The sequence below is a fragment of the Pseudorca crassidens genome, chromosome 18 (genome assembly GCF_039906515.1).
Source record: "Pseudorca crassidens isolate mPseCra1 chromosome 18, mPseCra1.hap1, whole genome shotgun sequence".
Classification (NCBI taxonomy): Eukaryota; Metazoa; Chordata; class Mammalia; order Artiodactyla; family Delphinidae; genus Pseudorca; species Pseudorca crassidens.
Window position 1 is genome coordinate 45,812,517 of NC_090313.1, and position 18,889 is coordinate 45,831,405.

The window sequence follows — 18,889 nt, forward strand, 5'->3', positions numbered from 1 at the left end:
GCAGTTATTTATTAAAAGCAGAAGGTATGTCAAAGGCCAGTTGTAGCTTAACTGCCATTTTGGTGGAGTGATAAGCTGTTTTGCATGTGTGAAAACTGTTGCCTTTCAAATGTAATTATGCAGTTAAAGTTACAACAGATAAAATAACAGATATAAAACAACTGAATAAAAAAGGTCTGTTTCTTTATATGTTATGTAATATAATTCTTTTTCAGTATCTATATACCTAAAAATTAAAATGAGACATAAATTTGATGATTACAATTCTCCTTTTGTTTTAATAAACTTTGAATTTTAACAAAGTTGTAGATTTACAGACAGATTTACACAGTGTTTCTGTATACTCCTCACCTAGTTTACTCTTTTGTTAGCAGCTTTTATTACTAAGGAGAAGTTGTTAAAACTAACCAACGTTGGCACATTATTCTTAACTAAATTCTGAACTTCATTTGCTAGTTTGTCCATTAATGTCCCTTTTCTATATCCCTTCCAGGATACCACACTGCATTACAGGTAGTGTTTGGCAGGTTTTTCGACTATGAAGTTACTGGAAGCCACTACTCTATCCTCACACTCTACAAACCTTTGCATATTTTAGTCTTTGAAATCGAGTCACTGAGTACAGCCCGCTAGCAGAGTGGGGGAGGATTTAGCACCACTGCCTGTAGGGGGATTGCCAACATCAATTTTTTGGAATACTTCTCTATGGAAGATTGATCTCTTCTCTCATATTTATTTATTTATTCAGTTATTTATATCAGTGTAGATTCATGGATATTTATTTTATACTTTGTGTTATAATTCACTTCACTATAATGTTATTAAAAACAAATGTTATTAATTTTGTTGCTCAAATTGTTTCACTCTTGGCCATTGGAAGCTCTTTCAATTTTACTCTTGTGTCCCTTTCACATGTCCTTCCATTGTTCTTTAAATATCATGTCCATATTTTTTGTCACAATAAGATACTTTGATCTTATCTTGTATTTTCCCTGGTAAAGCCCTAAATCCAACCAGTATTCCAAGAAGCTTTGGCTCATTTTGTTAGAGAATGGTGTTTGAAACTAAGTTCTGGACATTAGTTGTACTCATGGCTGCCGGGATGTCCAGTCCTTTTTTCTTACCCTCATCAATTTTTTAATTAATGTAGTTGATCTATGATGGTAAATTATTGTTTTAATCTGAAACTGTAAATGGCAGAGGGTAATTAATATGTATTTAGAGACATTGAAAGTGGAAAGTGAATTTAAACTATTTTGTGCCATGGTCCAATTCATTTAATTATTACTTCACTTATAGTTAGTGTGAGGTTCTCCCCATCAAAAAAATATTGGACTCAAAATTAAAGTATGTAACTTAAGTCTCAGATTCTGTTCTCTTGAAAACTACATCACTTGAGCAGCCGAAGAGTTACTGAGGGAATTACAGTTTATCCAGTTGAATATTTCTAGTTTATAAAGTGTTAAGTGTGGGTAGGAGAGGTTACTTGCACACTCATGGCCACGGGCCAGGTTATTGCAAAAATGAGACTGGATTTTAGGCCATATAGGTTCTTATTTAGTTTACTTGTCACAAAACAAAACAGCACCTAAATCCACTTTTCTGACATTATAGATGATGTTAACTCTATTGCCTACATTTTAGAGTTGTTTTAAGAACAAATATTGAATGAATGAATAAAAATTCATATTAATGCAATATTCAACTATAATATAATTACCCTCCTTATATCAAAACATTGGTTTATACATCCAAAATGAATGAGAAAATTAAAATGCGTGGAGTGACAAATATGCTCCAAGGATTTTATATGCATCATTTAATCTACTTCAAGAAAGTGTGATTATCATCATTTTACAAATATGGAATTTTCAAGACAGAGATTTTAATTAACTTATGCAGGGTCATTCCTCTGGTAAGCTGCAGTAAACCAAACTCAGATTTTTCCCACTTCAAAACTTTCATTCTCTGCATTACTCCAAGATTCTCATTTCCTTTCTTTAGGATATGTGGTATAGAAATAGCTTAATGGTAGTAATCTTTCTACTTTCAATAAACCACATCTTACTTTTTTTATTGCTTATTCATCATATTTGCTCTGTATTATAGTTATTTATGAGCAAATTTCATCTCTTTGTCAATTATCTGCTCCTTACAGGCACTTCTTCATTATATTGAGGACATGATAAGTGACTGTTGGAATAAATACATGTTCTTCCCTACAAAAAGAAAAGAAGCAAGTAAATTAAAATAAAGTGAAATAAGTCCCAAGCTGACTTTCTTTTTTTGCTTAGTTAATTGTTCATGAAAAAGTAGGAAATTTCTGATTTAGTGGATCCTTTGGCAAAGAAGGTTTAGATCACTTAAATGCTAATACAATTTTTAAAATGAACTCTCAGTTATTACTATGCATATTGTTTGAATCAGGATATTCTGGCTAAATACAGCTGAAAGCCAATTGAAGTTTGGTAAAATGATACTAACAGAAACCCCAGAACTGGGCAGTCTCGGGGCTCTTTGACACATCTGTGACGGCTTCAAGGACCTGGGTTCTTGCCTGCTCTGTTCATCACTGCCTTGAATTCCATCCCCAGGTTTGTCACCTAGTATTTAAAAGATCACTGCATCAGCTTCAAGTTTTGGATCACCTCACATGATAATATTCAAAACAGTAAAAGGTGGTGGCAAAAACAAAGAGTTTTCTCCCTATATAGCTCTCATTTTCATCAGGAAAATAATCGTTCTAAACATCTTTCAGTTGTCTTCCTCTTACATCTTATTGGTGAAAACTGGGTTTTTCTAAAACAATAACTAGTAAAAGGGAATATGATTAGCTGAAGTGGAACAGTTCACATCCAAGATTGGGCATACTGTTATACAAACAAAAACAAAATCATGGTAGCAAGGAAGAAGGCATGATTGCTATGGGATAGTGATCCAACAGTGCTTGCCACAAGTGTATCCAGGCTATAAATCCCATCTACATTGTCAAAGGATACAGCTGAGGCCAAGAAGCAAAGTGACAAATTAGAGAGCTGGCATGACTATAGAAGTGAGCAGAGAGCTAAGTTCCAATATCCCAGGCTGTGGTCTGGCTTACCCAAGATACTAGTGTTCTCTGATAGGTTTGATGATTTTTCTCCTCAGGAAAATGGTGGCAACACCCCAGTTCTAGAGCAAGATTATGGTGATTGAGCAGTAGGTAGACCCGAGTTAAAACACAACAACGTTGTAAATCAACTATACTTCAATTTTTTTAAAAGAAGGAAAAGTGAGGGGGAAAAAACCCAACACAAATTTAGCCTGCAGCTGGACCTAAAGGTTGAAGAATGGTCAGCTACAAAAAGAGGGATATTCCCCCCCAAAATACATTCTTGGTTTTGATTTTCTCACGTATTGTGTGGGGTTGTGTTGCTAAGCTGAATGGTTCTATTACCTGTAGTAAAACAAGGTTAGTCCCAAGAATAATGACACATTTCACAGAATAGTTATCTTCCTTGGTATTAATGAATATCAGATACTATACACGTATATGAGCTTATTTATTCTGTCCAACAATTTGTGAGGTGGCTTTTACTATCTCTATTCTTTAATTGGAGAAAATGAGACCAAGAACATAAATAGTCCCAAGGTCAAACTGTAAGCAATGAGGCCCCTGTTCTGTTGAATTCCAAAGCCTGTGCTTTAACCCAGACACCATACACCTCGTATTTACAGCTTGTCAAGCTCTGATTTACAGGAGTTGTAGTTTCTTATTCTACTAGAACTTAATGGAATCTGCTAATGAATCTAATGGCTTAAAAACCAGACAGCCCATGTGTTGGAGGACTGTAGAAGGCTGTGTAGATAGCTGCTGTCCTGTAAGGTCTAGCAAGCCGTTGACTTCACCCCATTTAGATACTCTCTAGAAAGATCATCTCAAAAACATGGAAGTTTTGCAAATTTCTGTGAGCAGAAAGAACAAACCTGAACTGTCATTTTGAGTGGAATTCAGAATTGTTCAGTAGAGCCCAAAATGAAATGTGTGTGTCTCATTTAAAGAAGGACCTGAAATATCATATTTAATCAGCACTTTTTAAGCAGATGGTTACAGTGCTAGGCAGAAAAGTAAGCATGTCTTAATTTATAGGTATCTTTCAGCAGAGAAAAATATACCTAAAATGTTAAATTATTTTTCTATATCAATTGTATGAATGTGAAATAGTTCCTGGGTACCAGTCTTATACTCCAAATTTGAAACACACAAAAGGGACAGAAAAAATTGAAAAGTGCTTAGAGAAAAGATGATCTCAGCTAAAGGTAGAATGGTAAGTTTTGCAAAGCAGCATTTTAAACATGAATTTGTGAATGTGTCTACCAGAAATTCAAATTAGCTGTCCCATTTCATGAGTCTGCAAGTGTCAGGTTTCAGAGAAGCATATGTCAAATTTTGAAGAATGGAATGAACTAAAGAAATTATAACTACACAAGAAATACTAAACTTAATACATATATGAAATATTTTATTACAATTCTAATTATCCATAAATTATTAAGTATAAGAACATAATTAAATGAAATAAAAAATATCCTATAGAAAATATTCATTATTTTCAAAAAGTTTGATATTTGCTATCCAAATATTTCATAAAAGAAAGAAAATTATTTTTAGGAATTGTTTATAATCCCTGGAAGTAAAAGTACCTATGAAATAATAGTATAAGTTTTTAAAATAATTTTACATGGAATTATTACAGGGAAGCAGCTTCTTCTCTTGACCTTGAAATGAAAGGCAATAATAATCAGAATAATAACTACATATTAAGTACTTTCTATGGGCTGGATGTTTTCTAAAGGAGATGATGAATTTCTTAAATATATGACCTTTGTTCAGTAATGTTAGAGATTGTGTTAGTTATACATGATAACAATAGCTAGCTATTACTTATTAATTTAAGCATTTTAAACAGATTTTCTCTAATAACTAACACTATCCTTGTAAGTATTATTATTGAATCCACTTTATAGATTAGGAAATTGACATTTAATGGGATTGCAAAATGTACCCAAACTAAGTAATAGAGAATATGATTCCAGCATTCAACACCCTATAAATTAAACGATTAAGCCATATAGCTATTTATATCACTTGATTTGAAGATGAACCACTCAAAATCTAGGGTTAGACAGCTATCTGAGAGACAAATTTAAAGATAGGCTAAACCTGGTATATATTCACAGAGAGTTTTTAATTTATATTAAGACAAATATTTGTCATGAAATGAAATGCAGAAGTTTTATGAATTTATAGGCCAAAACAGAGTAGTTAAAATAACAAAATGTGTGCTTTAACCCCCTATACACACTGTGGTAACAAATTAAATTTCCGCCATTATCAGAATAATTTTAGTAGCTGGTAGAAAGTTCAGGAAATGGTTATTAAAGCACTTCAGCCCCCAAAATCTAACTTCACTTGTATCCTCATAGGGCCTAAAATCTCCATTCTAAGTCACTTTTTTAAGGCAGTGATGGTCATAATTAAAATTCAATTTAGCAAAAACAATATTTTAGATGGAATTGTATTTAGGACTATGGATCTAAAATACAGTGAACTTAGTAGTGCCCTAAGTTTAAGTCTGGGGATTCTTTACCCTATGTACATTCACTCACTTACCTGGTGATTTGATCCAGTCTCAAAGTTAAATATGAGAAATAGGCAGATGATCCCCAGATTTATATCTTTAGTCCAGATTTCTGCACTTAAATATAGATTCACAGCCAATGTGTAATTCTACATAGAAGGCAAAAGATGGATCTAAATAAACATGCACACAACTGATTTTCTGATCTTTCACCCCCCACCACCAATTTTCTTCTCTCACAGTGTTTCTCCATCTCACCTTTTGAAAACTTATACTCAGTAGCTCAGACCAAAAAAACCCTGGAGGTTGGGTAAGGGTTACATTTAATTTCTTTCCCTCTTTCTCATACACAAACCACCCTTAGATATACATTCTATTTCTCCTCCAAATGAATCAGAATACTCCAACTTCATTTTCAATACATATCTAGAAACTGACTGCTTCTCCCTACTTCCACCATCTTCTGTCATCCTCATTAATATAATAGCATCCTGTTCTATGTCCCTGACAGAAGAACCAGAGTAATTTTATTCAAGCATAAATCAGATTTTTTTTATCTGGTCAAATTCCTTCAATCACTTTTCCCTTTGCTAAAAGCATAAGACAAAGTATACAAGTGGATCCTGTTGTATATTTTCTATCCCAGCCCTAGAATCAACCATTTCTGCAAAGAGCTGGCTCTTTTTAATAGAAAGCAAAATTTGAATGCTGGGTGTGTTCATTGCTACTACAGTGTCATTGCTTCTAGGTTTTCTTGGTAGACAGGGCTAGAAAATATCTGGATTCTAATATATCGTTAAATTAAGATATTATTAACATATATTTTAATTATATATTAAATATATATATAATTTAATATATATATATTATATATATATAATATATATATATTATATATATATAATATATATATATAGAGAGAGAGTGTAAACCATGTTTATACATGGGTACACATGAATTCTAGAGAATGACACAGGGAAATTAGTGAGTTTATAGCAGCAAAAGATATAGGAGCAGGCAAGGTTGATGTCTATTTATAATAATCTTGGGAAACCATGGGGTATTAAATGGATTTCTCATATCTGAGAGCAAAGAGTGGTATCTAGGTAGGAGGAAACCCATAACAATGTGGGATGTACCCTTTTAACACATATTAACCTTAAGAAAACTGACTGATTATGCTAACTTGGGAATGTTGCTCTGAATCTAAGCGACATACCCTTGCTAACACTTAACATGGTGAAATACTTTTTTCACTTGTTCATTACACTCCTTTTAAAGGCTCGTGAGATTGGGCCCTCCCAAATAATTCAGAATAGTCAACTTCTTCTTAAAGTCACTTAGTAACCTTAACTCCATCTGCAAAGTACCTTCACAGAATTACCTACATTAGTGTTTGATGGAATAACCAGAGGATGGAAATGTGGGTGGGGAGGTGGGGGAAGGAGAGTCATTATTAATCTGCCTACCAAATATTTCAAATGACCCTATTCCAGTTCTGGTCAGAGATCATTGCCCCAAGCATTGACACCTGACAAAAAAGAGCAGCACATGTAAATAGTGATCAGCATCTTAAGACTTTTCATCTATCACCTGGTAATAAAACCTTAGCTAATAATCACCTATGTTTCATCCTTTCCAACAATGTTTAACTTGAATCTAATTGTGAGAAAACAAACAAACAATATGGAGAGCATTTTGACAAACAACTGGCTTGGACTCTTTAAAATTCATTATCATGGAAGAAAATGAAAATGGCTGGTACTCATCTCAATTAAAGGAAACTAAAGAGACAAGCATTGATTAGAATGTTCTCTCTGTTCCATTAAAATACATTATGTGTGGGTGGGACAGATTGTCTCTTTGGTTCATAGTTCTTTGGATCAAGAGACTCATTTCACAGAAAAATATCCATGTGAATGGGAGAAAAAGAGTATGGAATACAGGTATGCCCCACTCTTCTAAAGTTCAATTTATGCCACTTTACTTTTACAAAAGAACTACATTGGTATCTGTTTTCACTAATGGAAAGAAATCCAAAGAGGAGTTTAGCTTTTATGAAAAAAAGTTAATTGCTTCTTTCCCTTATATCATTTCTACTAATGAAAATTTTCATTGGAACCCTCTACTTTCAGATAATAGGGGAAAACTGTACTATTTTTTCAGCAAGAAAAAAGGCAAAATTATAACCTCTGTTTTCAGAAAATAGTATTAATTTGGGAAGAATGCCTGATAATTATTGAAATTAAATTATTAAAATTATTTTAATTTTTGTATGTATCTACACATCCTCAAATAATATTTTAACATTATAATTTTAAACCCTAAAATGAAATCTTTGTTATATATCATTAATTTTTAAATGACACTTTAAATCTCTGACTAACCTGTTAGTTGATATCTAGAATTTTCTAGGAGAGAATACAGTTCAGTCTTCAAGCAGAGATACCCTATAAAATATTTTCCTGTTTATTTCATATTTATTAATTTCCCTTGAATATATTTCCACAAATGCATCTTAAGTATTTCCTACATCTTGAATATATCCTATCTGTCATAATATATTTTCAAACAAGAAATTTTGGTGGGGGCTTGAGATATTAATTCTCGTATTTATTCTGAAATTTTTATCTATTCATTTAGACCCTGACTGTTTCTATTACTATGTGAGCACTTCATTTGATATATTCAAAGTGAACATGAGAAGCAGAGAAAAATAGTTACAAATAAGTCAATATTTTGAACATGCCTTTTTTCTAATTTTAAATTACCCATCAACTTAATGTATGACTTTAAGTCTGTATAACTTTAAACTTATATGATGTGGAATTTAGTAAAGAATCAGGACAAGCTGTATTTCTAGTTAATCAATTTCTACTATGCTGAAGAAGCAGAACTATTTCAAATGAAGTACCAGAAAAATTAAGTTATATTAAATCCCCTAATATTCGAAAAATCTAACGTACAATATTAAGTTCTTTTGGTCTCTCACCAAAGCTTTAAAAATATAACAATTCTTACTGTATTTAATTTCCTACTCTTCTATAAGGATACGTATTTATTCCAAATTCTGCCATTGTGTCTTTTTATTCTATGATGACATTTTCATAAATTAAGGAAGAGAATTTCACTACACACTTAGGTAAACACAATGCTGGTATTTAAAATCAGGCAACATTTGCATGAGTTAAGGTGAAAATTATCATGGTGATAATGAAGATGATAATAACGTTGATCCTGCTGCTGTTACTGCCACTTGTTACAGTTACTACTACTACTAATACTACTTTATCACTGCATTCTCTTCTTAACTCTAAAATTGAACTTTGTATTAAAATCCCTAAATGGTAAAAATGAAACCAATGCCAAAATGAAAGGAAAAAAGAGAAAAAGAAGAAATAAGGAAGGATAAAAGAGAAAAGAGGTAGAGGGAGACAGAAGGAAGATGACTGTATCAGTGATAAACTGGGCTTAAGAAAACATTTATATAGACCTACAAGATGGCAGAGGAGTAAGACGTGAAGATCAACTCCCTCCCCACAAATACATCAAAAATACATCTACATGTGGAATAACTCCTACAGAACACCTACTGAACACTCGCAGAAGACCTCAGACTTCCAAAAAGGCAAGAAAATCCCCACATATGTGGGTAAGGCATAAGAAAAAGAAACAGAAGAATAGGGATGGGACCTGCACCTATGGGAGGGAGCTGTGAAGGGGGAAACGTTTCCACACACAAGGAATCCCTCTCACTGGTAGGGAGCGTAGTGGGGGAAGCTTTGGAGCCACAGAGGAGAGTGCAGCTACAGGGGTGCGGAGGGCAAAGCTGAGAGATTCCTGCATAGAGGAATGGTGCCAACCAGTACTCACCATCTGAGACTGTTTTCTGCTCACCTGCTGGGGCAGGTGGGGGCTGGAAGTTGAGGCTCGGGCTTCATAGGGCAGACCCCAAAGAGAGGACTGGGGTTGGCTTCATGAAGACAGCCTGAAGGGGTCTAATGCACCACAGCTAGCTGGGAGGGAGTCTGGGAAAAGTCTGGACGTGCAGGAGAAGCAAGAGACCATTGTTGCGGGGTACACAAGGAGAGGGGCTTCCTGCTCTGTGTACCCACAGGCAGCAGAGCACCACCTAAGCAAGCTCCAGAGATGGGCACAAGCAGTGGCTATCATCTCAGACCCCAGAGGCAGGCACAGACCGCTACTGCTGCGAATGCTGCCCCCAAAGATACTGTGTGCAAACACAGGTCACTACCCACACCTTGTGTGAGCCTGTGCAGCACACCACTGCCAGGGTCCTGTCGTCCAGGGTCAACTTCCCTGGGAGTTGAACATTGCAACATCATGCTGGGCTCTGCCACCACAGGCATGCCCTGCATTCCAATTGTGACTACCATATCCTGCCCTCTCCCTGGCCTGAGTGAGCAAGAGAGCCCTAATCAGCTACTGCTTTAACCCCCTCCTGTCTGGTTGGGAACAGACGCCTGAGGGTGGCCTACATGCAGAGGTGGGGCCAAAACCAATGCTGGACCCCAGGAGCTGTGCGAACAAAGAAGAGAAAGGGAAATCTCTCTGTGCAGCCTCAGGAACAGCGGGTTAAATCCCTACAATCAGCTTGGTAAACACTGCATGTGTGTAATACCTGAATAGACAATCAGTGTTCCCAAAGTTGAGGCAGTGGACTTTGGGGGAAACTGTAGACTTGGGGTTTGCTTTCTGCATTTGATTTGTTTTCGGTTTTATGTTTAGTTTAGTTTAGTTTTTAGTGTCTGTTTTCATATGTGGGTTTATTTATTGGTTTGGTTGCTCTCTTCCTTTTTTTTTTTTTTTTCTCTTTTTTCTGAGTGTGTGTGTGTGTTTCTTTCTGTGATTTTGCCATTTAATTTTGCTTTTATCATTTGTCTTGGGGTTCTGTCTGTTCGCTTTTTTTTTTCGTTTTGTGAGCGTGTGTGTGTATGTTTCTTTGTGTGATTTTATGTTTTGCTTTTACCATTTCTCTTGGGGTTCAGTCTGTACTTTTTTTTTTTTCTTCTTTTTGTGAGTGTGTATATGTATGTTTCTTTGTGTGACTTTCTCTGTTTAGTTTTGTTTTTACCATTTGTTTTGGAGTTCTCTCTGTTTGGTTTTATTTTATTTTATTTTCCTTTTCTTCTATGCCTTGCATCTGACAAGGTCTTGGTACTCCGGCCGGGTGTTGGGCCTGAGCCAGTGAAGCAAGAGAGCCGAGTCCAGGACACCAGACAGACTCATGGATCACCAGAGACCTCACCAAGAGGTCTCTGGTGATTCATGTAATATTAATCGGTGACGGGTCCCCAGAGATCTCCGTCTTAACACTAAGATGCAGCTCCACCCAATGGACAGCAAGCTCCAGTGCTGCATGCCCCATGCCAAACAACTAGCAAGACAGGAACACACCACCACCCATTAGCAGAGAGGCTGCCTAAAGTCATACTAAGTTCACAGACACCCCAAAACACCACCAGACATGGCCCTGCCAACCAGAGGGACAAGATCCAGCCCAACCCACCAGAACATGGGCACCATTCCCTTCGCCAGGAAGCCTACACAAGCCACTGAACCAACCTCACCCACTGGGGGCAGACACCAGAAATAAGAGGAATGATGAATGTGCAGCCTTGCAAAAAGGAGACCCCAGGGCTTCCCTGGTGGCGCAGTGGTTGAGAGTCTGCCTGCCGATGCAGGGGGCATGGGTTCATGCCCCGGTCTGGGAAGATCCCACATGCCACAGAGTGGCTGGGTCCATAAGCCATGGCCGCTGAGCCTGCACGTTAAGTTAAACAAAATGAGAAGACAGAGAAATATGCAACAGATGAAGGAGCAAGGTAAAAACCCAACAGATCAAACAAATGAAGAGGAAATAGGCAGTCTACCTGAAAAAGAATTCAGAGTAATGATAGTAAAGATGATCCAAAATCTTGGAAATAGAACAGAAAATACAAGAAACATTTAACAAGGACATAGAAGAAATAAAGAGCAAACAAACAATGATGAACAACACAATAAGTGAAATTAAAAACACTGTAGAAGGAATCAATAGCAGAAAAAATGAGGCAGACGAATGGATAAGTGAGCTGGAAGATAGAATAGTGGAAATAGTGGATAGAATAGTGGAAATAAATGCAGAAGAGAAGAATAAAGAAAAAAGAATGAAAAGAAATGAAGACAGTCTTAGAGGCCTATGACTCAATATTAAATGCACCAACATTCGAAGTATAAGGGTCCAAGAAGAAGAAGAGGAAAAGAAAGGGTCTGAGAAAATATAAGAAGAGATTACAGTCAAAAACTTCCCTAATATGGGAAAGAAAACAGTCAATCAAGTCCAGGAAGTGCAGAGAGTCCCATACAGGATAAACCCAAGGAGAAACATGCCAAGACACATATTAATCAAACTATCAAAAATTAAATACAAAGATAAAATATTAAAAGCAGCAAGGGAAAAGCAAAAAATAAACATACAAGAGAATCCCCATAAGCTTAACAGTTGATCTCTCAGCAGAAACTCTGCAAGACAGAAGGGAGTGGCAAGACATATTTAAAGTGATGAAAGGGAACCTACATCCTACAACCAAGATTACACTACCCAGCAAGGATCTCATTCAGATTCAACGGAGAAATTAAAACCTTTACAGACAAACAAGAGTGAAGAGAACTGAGCAACACCAAACCAGATTCACAACAAATGCTAAAGGAATTTCTCTAGGAGGGAAACACAAAATAAGGAAAAGACCTACAATAACGAACCCGAAACAATTAAGAAAATGGTACTAAGAACATACATATCAATAATTACCTTAAATGTAAATGTATTAAGTTATCCAACCAAAACACACAGACTGGCTGGATGGGTACACAAAAAAGACCTGTATATATGCTATCTACAAGAGACCCACTTCAGACCTAGGGACACACACAGACTGAAAGTGAGGGGATGGAAAAAGTTATTCCATACAAATTCAAGTCAAAAGAAAGCTGGAGTAGCAATTCTCAGGCAAAATAGACTTTAATATAAAGACTATTACAAGAGACAAAGAAGGATACTACAAACTGATCAAGGGATCAATCCAAGAAGAAGATAGAACAATTGTAAATATTTATGCAACCAACATAGGAGCACCTCAATACTTAAGGCAAATGTAACAGCCATAAAAGGGAAAATCAACAGTAACACAATAATAGTAGGGGACTTTAACACCTTTCACCAATGGCCAGATCATCCAAAATGTAAATAAATAAGGAAACACAAGCTTCAAATGACACATTAAACAAGATGGACTTAAGTGATATTTATAGGGCATTCCAACCAAAACAACAGAATGCACTTTCTTCTAAAGTACACATGGAACATTCCCCAGGATAGATCATATATTGGGTCACAAATCAAGCCTTGGTAAATTTAAGAAAACTGAAATTGTATCAAGTACCTTTTCCGACCACAATGCTATGAGACTAGAGATCAATTACAGGAAAAAAACTGTAAAAAATACAAACACATGGAGACTAAACCATATGCTACTAAATAACCAAGAAATTACTGAAGAAGTCAGAGGTAATCAAAAAATACCTAGGGTTTCCCTGGTGGCACAGTGGTTGAGAGTCCGCCTGCCGATGCAGGGGACATGGATTCGTGCCCAAGTCTGGGAAGATCCCACATGCTGTGGAGCGGCTTGGCCCGTGAGCCATGGTCACTGAGCCTGCTCGTCCGGAGCCTGTGCTCCGCAACGGGAGAGGCCACAACAGTAAGAGGCCAACATACAGCAAAAAAAAAAAAAAAAAAAAAAAAAAAAACCTAGAGAAAAATGGCAATGAAAACACAATGACAAAACCTATGGGATGCAGCAAAAGCAGTTCTAAGAGGGAAGTTTACAGCAATGAAATCCTACCTCACGAAACAAGAAAAATCTCCAATAAACCCCCTCACCTTACACCTAAAACAATTAGAGAAAGAAGAACAAAAAACCCCAAAGTTAACAGAAGGAAAGAAATCATAAAGATCAGATCAGAAATAAATGAAAAAGAAATGAAGGAAATAACAGCAAAGATCAATAAAAGTAAAAACTGGTTCTTTGAGAAGATAAACAAAATTGGTAAACCATTAGCCAGACACATCAACAAAAGAAGGGGCAAGGCTCAAATCAACAGAAATAGAAATGAAAAAGGAGGAGTAACAACTGATACTGCAGAAATACAAAGGATCATGAGAGACTACTACAAGCAACTATATGCCGATGAAATGGACAACCTGGAAGAAATGGACAAATTCTTAGAAAAGTACAACCTTCCAAGACTGAACCAGGAAGCAATAGAAAATATAAACAGACAAATCATAAGCACTGAAACTGAAATTGTGATTAAAAGTCTTCCAACAAACAAAAGCTCAGGACCAGAGGGCTTCACAGGTGAATTCTTTCAAACATTTAGAGAAGAACTACCACCCATCCTTCTCAAACTCTTCCAAAATATAGCAGAGGGACAAACACTCCCAAACTCATTCTACAAGGCCACCATCACCCTATACCAAAACCAGACAAAGAAGTCACAAAGAAAGAAATCTACAGGTCAATATCACTGATGAACATAGATGCAAAAATCCTCAACAAAATACTAACAAATAGGATCCAAGCACATTGAAAGGATCATACAACATGTTTAAGTGGGGTTTATCCCAGGTATGATATTCTTCAAAATATGCAAATCAAACAATGTGATACACCATATTAACAAATTGAAGGATAAAAACCATATGCTAATCAGAAAAGATGCAGAAAAATCTTTCAACAAAATTCACACCCATTTATGATAAAAACTCTCCAGAAACTGGCATAGAAGGAACCTACCTCAACATAATAAAGGCTATATATGACAAACCCACAGTCAAAATCTTTCTCAATGGTGAAAAACTGAAACCATTTCCTCTAAGATGAGGAACAAAACAAGGGTGCCCACTCTCATCACTATTATCTGACATAATTTTGGAAATTTTAGCCACTGCAATCAGAGAAGAAAAAGAAATCCATATCAGAAAAGAAGAAGTAGGGCTTCCCTGGTGGCACAGTGGTTAAGAATCCTCCTGCCAATGCACTGGACATGGGTTCGAGCCCTGGTCTGGGAAGATCCCACGTGTCGCAGATCAGGTAGACCCATGCGCCACAAATACTGAGCCTGTGCTCAAGAGCCCTTGATCCACAACTGCTGAGCCCACGTGCAACAACTACAGAAGCCCACGTGCCTAGAGCCTGTGCTCTGAAACAAGAGGGGCCACCACAGTGAGAAGCCTGTACACTGCAACGAAAGAGTAGCCCCTGCTCCCCGCAACTAGAGAAAGTCTGCAAACAGCAATGAAAACCCAATGCAGCCAAAAATAAACAAATTAATTAATTTAAAAAAACAAAGTGAAACTCACTTTTTAGCAAATGACATGATACTGTACGTAGAGAATTCTAAAGATGCTACCAGAATACTAGTTGAGCTAATCAATGAATTTGGTAAAGCAGCAGGATACATATTAATGCACAAATTGCTTGCATTCCTATAACTAATAACAAAAAATCTTAAAGAGAAATTGAGGAAACACTCTCATTTACCATTGCAAGAAAAAGAATAAAATACCTAGGAATAAACCTACCTAAGGAGACAAAAGAACTCTATGCAGAAAAATGTAAGTCACTGATGAAAGAAATCAAAGACAATACAAACAGATGGAGAGATATACCACGTTCTTGGATTGGAAAAATCAACATTGTGAAAATGACTGCACTACCCAAAGCAATCTACAGACTCAAGGCAATCCCTATCAATCTACCAATGGCATTTTTCACAGAACCAGAACAAAAAGTTTTACAGTTTGTATGAAAACACAAAAGACCCCAAATAACCAAAGCAATCTTGAGAAAGAAAAATGGAGCTGGAGGAATCAGTCACCCTCACTTCAGACTATACTACAAAGCTACAGTGATCAAGACAGAGTCTGAAGTGTGTGTATCATTGGAAACTGAAAAAATTTTTGTTGGTTTTATTAACGTGATAGGTTTCTAGGGAAGGCCTACTAAATAACTATGTCTAGTTTCACAGTTACAAATAAATTACAATGTAACTTTGAATAAATTAAGCTCAACATAAAGGAAGGATACTGATAGTTGCTACTACCCCTTCCTTGAGGGGCTCTTGTAAAGCACTGAATAAAGTAACAGAGGTTTATATGCATGCATATATTTTCAATGATATTTGTACACACTTAAAAAGAACTCTACAGAATGCATTATAAAAACCTTGATACTGTGTGTCCCTAGTTCCCAGCTCTCTCATTAAAACTATTTAAAGGAACAAAATGTTATCTATTAGGATAGCTATCACAGTACTCCAAATACTACTGCTTGCAGTACCCTGTCCCAACCATTTGCCTTCCTCTTCCCATTAGTCCTTAATTCAGAAACCCCAGAGATTTGTTCATTAATTTATGAACATATTTCTTCATTCAGCCAAGAAAACTGATTGATCCCTTACGAAATTTCAGGCACCCTTCTTCAGTATGTTTTATAGGTATGTTCAGGAAACATAGCAGTGATTAACACAGATGAATATAGCCTCTCTCGAGCTGAGGGGATAGACAAAAGTAAAGAAGCAAATATAAAATCATAAATATAAATACGTAAATAAAAATTGAATAAATGGGTAGAATAACTAGTATATCAGATAAGTGATGGAGAAAAACAGCAAGCAGGGAAGGGAGATGGAGATTGTTACCTGGTAGGAAGAGGCTGCGATCTGAAATTAAGTGATCACTGAGGGCTTTCTAGGGAAGATAAAATTTAAGAGGGAACCTAAGGTTGTGAGAGGGAGCAAGGTGCATATCTGGGAAGTGAATAGTAAAAGCAGAGGGAACAGTCAGATGGAAAGGCAATGAGGCAAGAGTGGGTTTGGAGTATCCAAGAAGCAGAAAGGATGTCAGTGTGTGGAAAACAGAGGGAGCAAAGTGGAGAGGAGAAGGAAACAGTCAAGAGGCCCAGATTTCTAGGGCTGTGGAGGCACTTTGAGGACTTTGCTTTTCCTGTGAAGAAGCCATTGAAGAGTCTAGAGTGACATGATCTGACTTATGTTTTAACAGGATCTCTCTGGATGCCATGATGATTAGAGACTGCAGGAGAATAAGGACAAGCCCCAGAAGACCAATAGTTGATTCAAAGAAGTGATTTACTCAAACATGCGCCTCATCCTCAGTGAGGATGCAGAGCAGGGATCGGCAAATACTGGCCACAAATCAAATCAGGCTCTCAGCCTGGAACTGTGTGACTGAGAGCTAATAATGGTTCTCACGTTCAGAAAGTTTGTTGAAGAAGAAAGAGGAGGAGAAGTTACAGAAAGTGTATGTGTCCCACAGAGCCTAAGATATCTAAAATCCAGAAAATGCTTTCCAACACCTGATGGAAGGCATCTGGCTGGTAGGAGGTCCTCAGCAAAATTTGGAAGAGGAATACATGAGTCAGTTAGTTCCTGAAAACACTGTAAAGTGATAGGTGTCAAGAAACATTTATGCCTTCACCCTTAACCTTCACAAATGATGCCATTTCCATTGAGCTACTGAAAAATATATTCTGGCTTTCAAAACAATAAACCAGAGGGCATTTTCTCACATAGGCAAGGTCATAAACAACTGTCAGCTAAAGCTGAAATAGCAACAAATCAAATAATAACAAAAACATTTTTATAGATTTTTAAACCTTACAAAGCATTTTCATGTTCATTATCTAATTTAATCCTCAAATCAACGCCATGAGATAGTTATTATTTTCCCATTAGAAACGACCACATGTTAAATGCTTAGTGATTGCTCAAGAAAAGCTGAAATCTTGAGTGTTACCTCTATTAATGCCAAGGTTGGGTGTTTTCCCATGGGAACATTGGATGCTAAAATCACCAGGGATTTTCAGCTCAAGATGGCAGACTAGGAAATATATTTACTTTCTGGTCCTCCTGAAACCATATTTAAATAAAACTGTAGAAACACCAAAATTCAGCAACCAATAAAAGCCAAGACATTGTGGAAGTCATCAACCACAGAAAGATTTCAACACATTTCGAGAAGACAAACAATGAAATGGAGGGGCCATGAATAAAATAATGAAGAAAAGATTACCCTAAGTAGGGTCTGCACAAAGCCAGTCAGCTTTTGCTGAGCTCTGGTTATAGTAAAGGGCAGACGAAAGAAGAGGGGCTGAAAACAAGGAGACAAAAGTCATTTTAGGAAAAACAGTTCATTTAATGAGCTCCAGGGAGCACTCAGCCTGCTACCATACTCAATCATGTATTACAGTGGATTGTTGGTAAGCAAGACAAGAAAACAGGGAACAAACAAACAAAAATCAAGACACTGTTTCTTACTGAACTCTTCTCAAATGAGATCAAGAAATTATGGTTCAATGCCATAGCTGTAAATCATTTCTGCTCTTGGAGAGGTTAGAAAGGGCTTATAATATTTACCCTTTTTATTCAGACAGAATTTAGGTCTGAGCAAAAGCTTTTGTGTCCTCCAACCTCAAAGTTTATTGGGGATGGAAGTCCAAATTTGCTTTGACATACCATAAAAAGAATCTCATGAGCAGAGGGTCAAACTAGTTTTGGAATATATGAATTATGCCCAGTGTTATTTTAAATAGATTTTAAACTAAAATATATAAATTTTTACAGATCTATATGATTCTGGGTTCTGAAACTTCTACATGTTACATGCCTGATATATAACACACAATGTCAGTCCCAGGAGAGAGAAAACACTCCAATGAAGCAAGCCAAAGAAACAAGATTCGAACAAGGTAAAGTGATGTGTAGACCAAGACCAGGATTTTTCAATTCTTTCCTGTCATTCTGTAGCTTCCAGCTCCTGAATAACAACACATGTTTTCCTTGTCCTAGCACACAAGAGTATGTCTCCTCTCTGGGGCATAAGAAGCTCTAGAGTTACATATGTGTAGTACAAAGTGGACCCAGCTGGCATACTCACAATGACCAAATTCTGTTGATCGTACTTTATTTTAAACCAATACATCGCTCCATGCTGAAGGTGCAATAAATGATATACTTGCTTTCTAGACATGAATGAGATGCCTTACTGGATATACTCCAGGAAGGCCAGAGAAACTGGCTTCTAATCCATACAGAATAATTCATTGATGAATTCCTTTCAGGATAGTCCATGATTTATCTAGAATATAAGCTTTACATACCTGGATCCTTCAAACTAGATCAAAGGG

The 18,889-nt window shown here is 36.5% G+C and overlaps 1 long non-coding RNA gene across 1 annotated transcript; it reads right to left on the reverse strand.

The window, feature by feature from the left end:
• Positions 1 to 2,253: 2,253 nt before the first annotated feature.
• On the reverse strand, positions 2,254 to 8,317 carry LOC137211239 (uncharacterized). The gene is made up of 3 exons (XR_010936968.1): positions 7,091 to 8,317; positions 5,654 to 5,770; positions 2,254 to 3,171 (listed from the first exon to the last, which is right to left on the reverse strand). It is a non-coding gene; the product is annotated as an uncharacterized lncRNA (long non-coding RNA).
• Between the last annotated feature and the right edge of the window lie 10,572 nt (positions 8,318 to 18,889).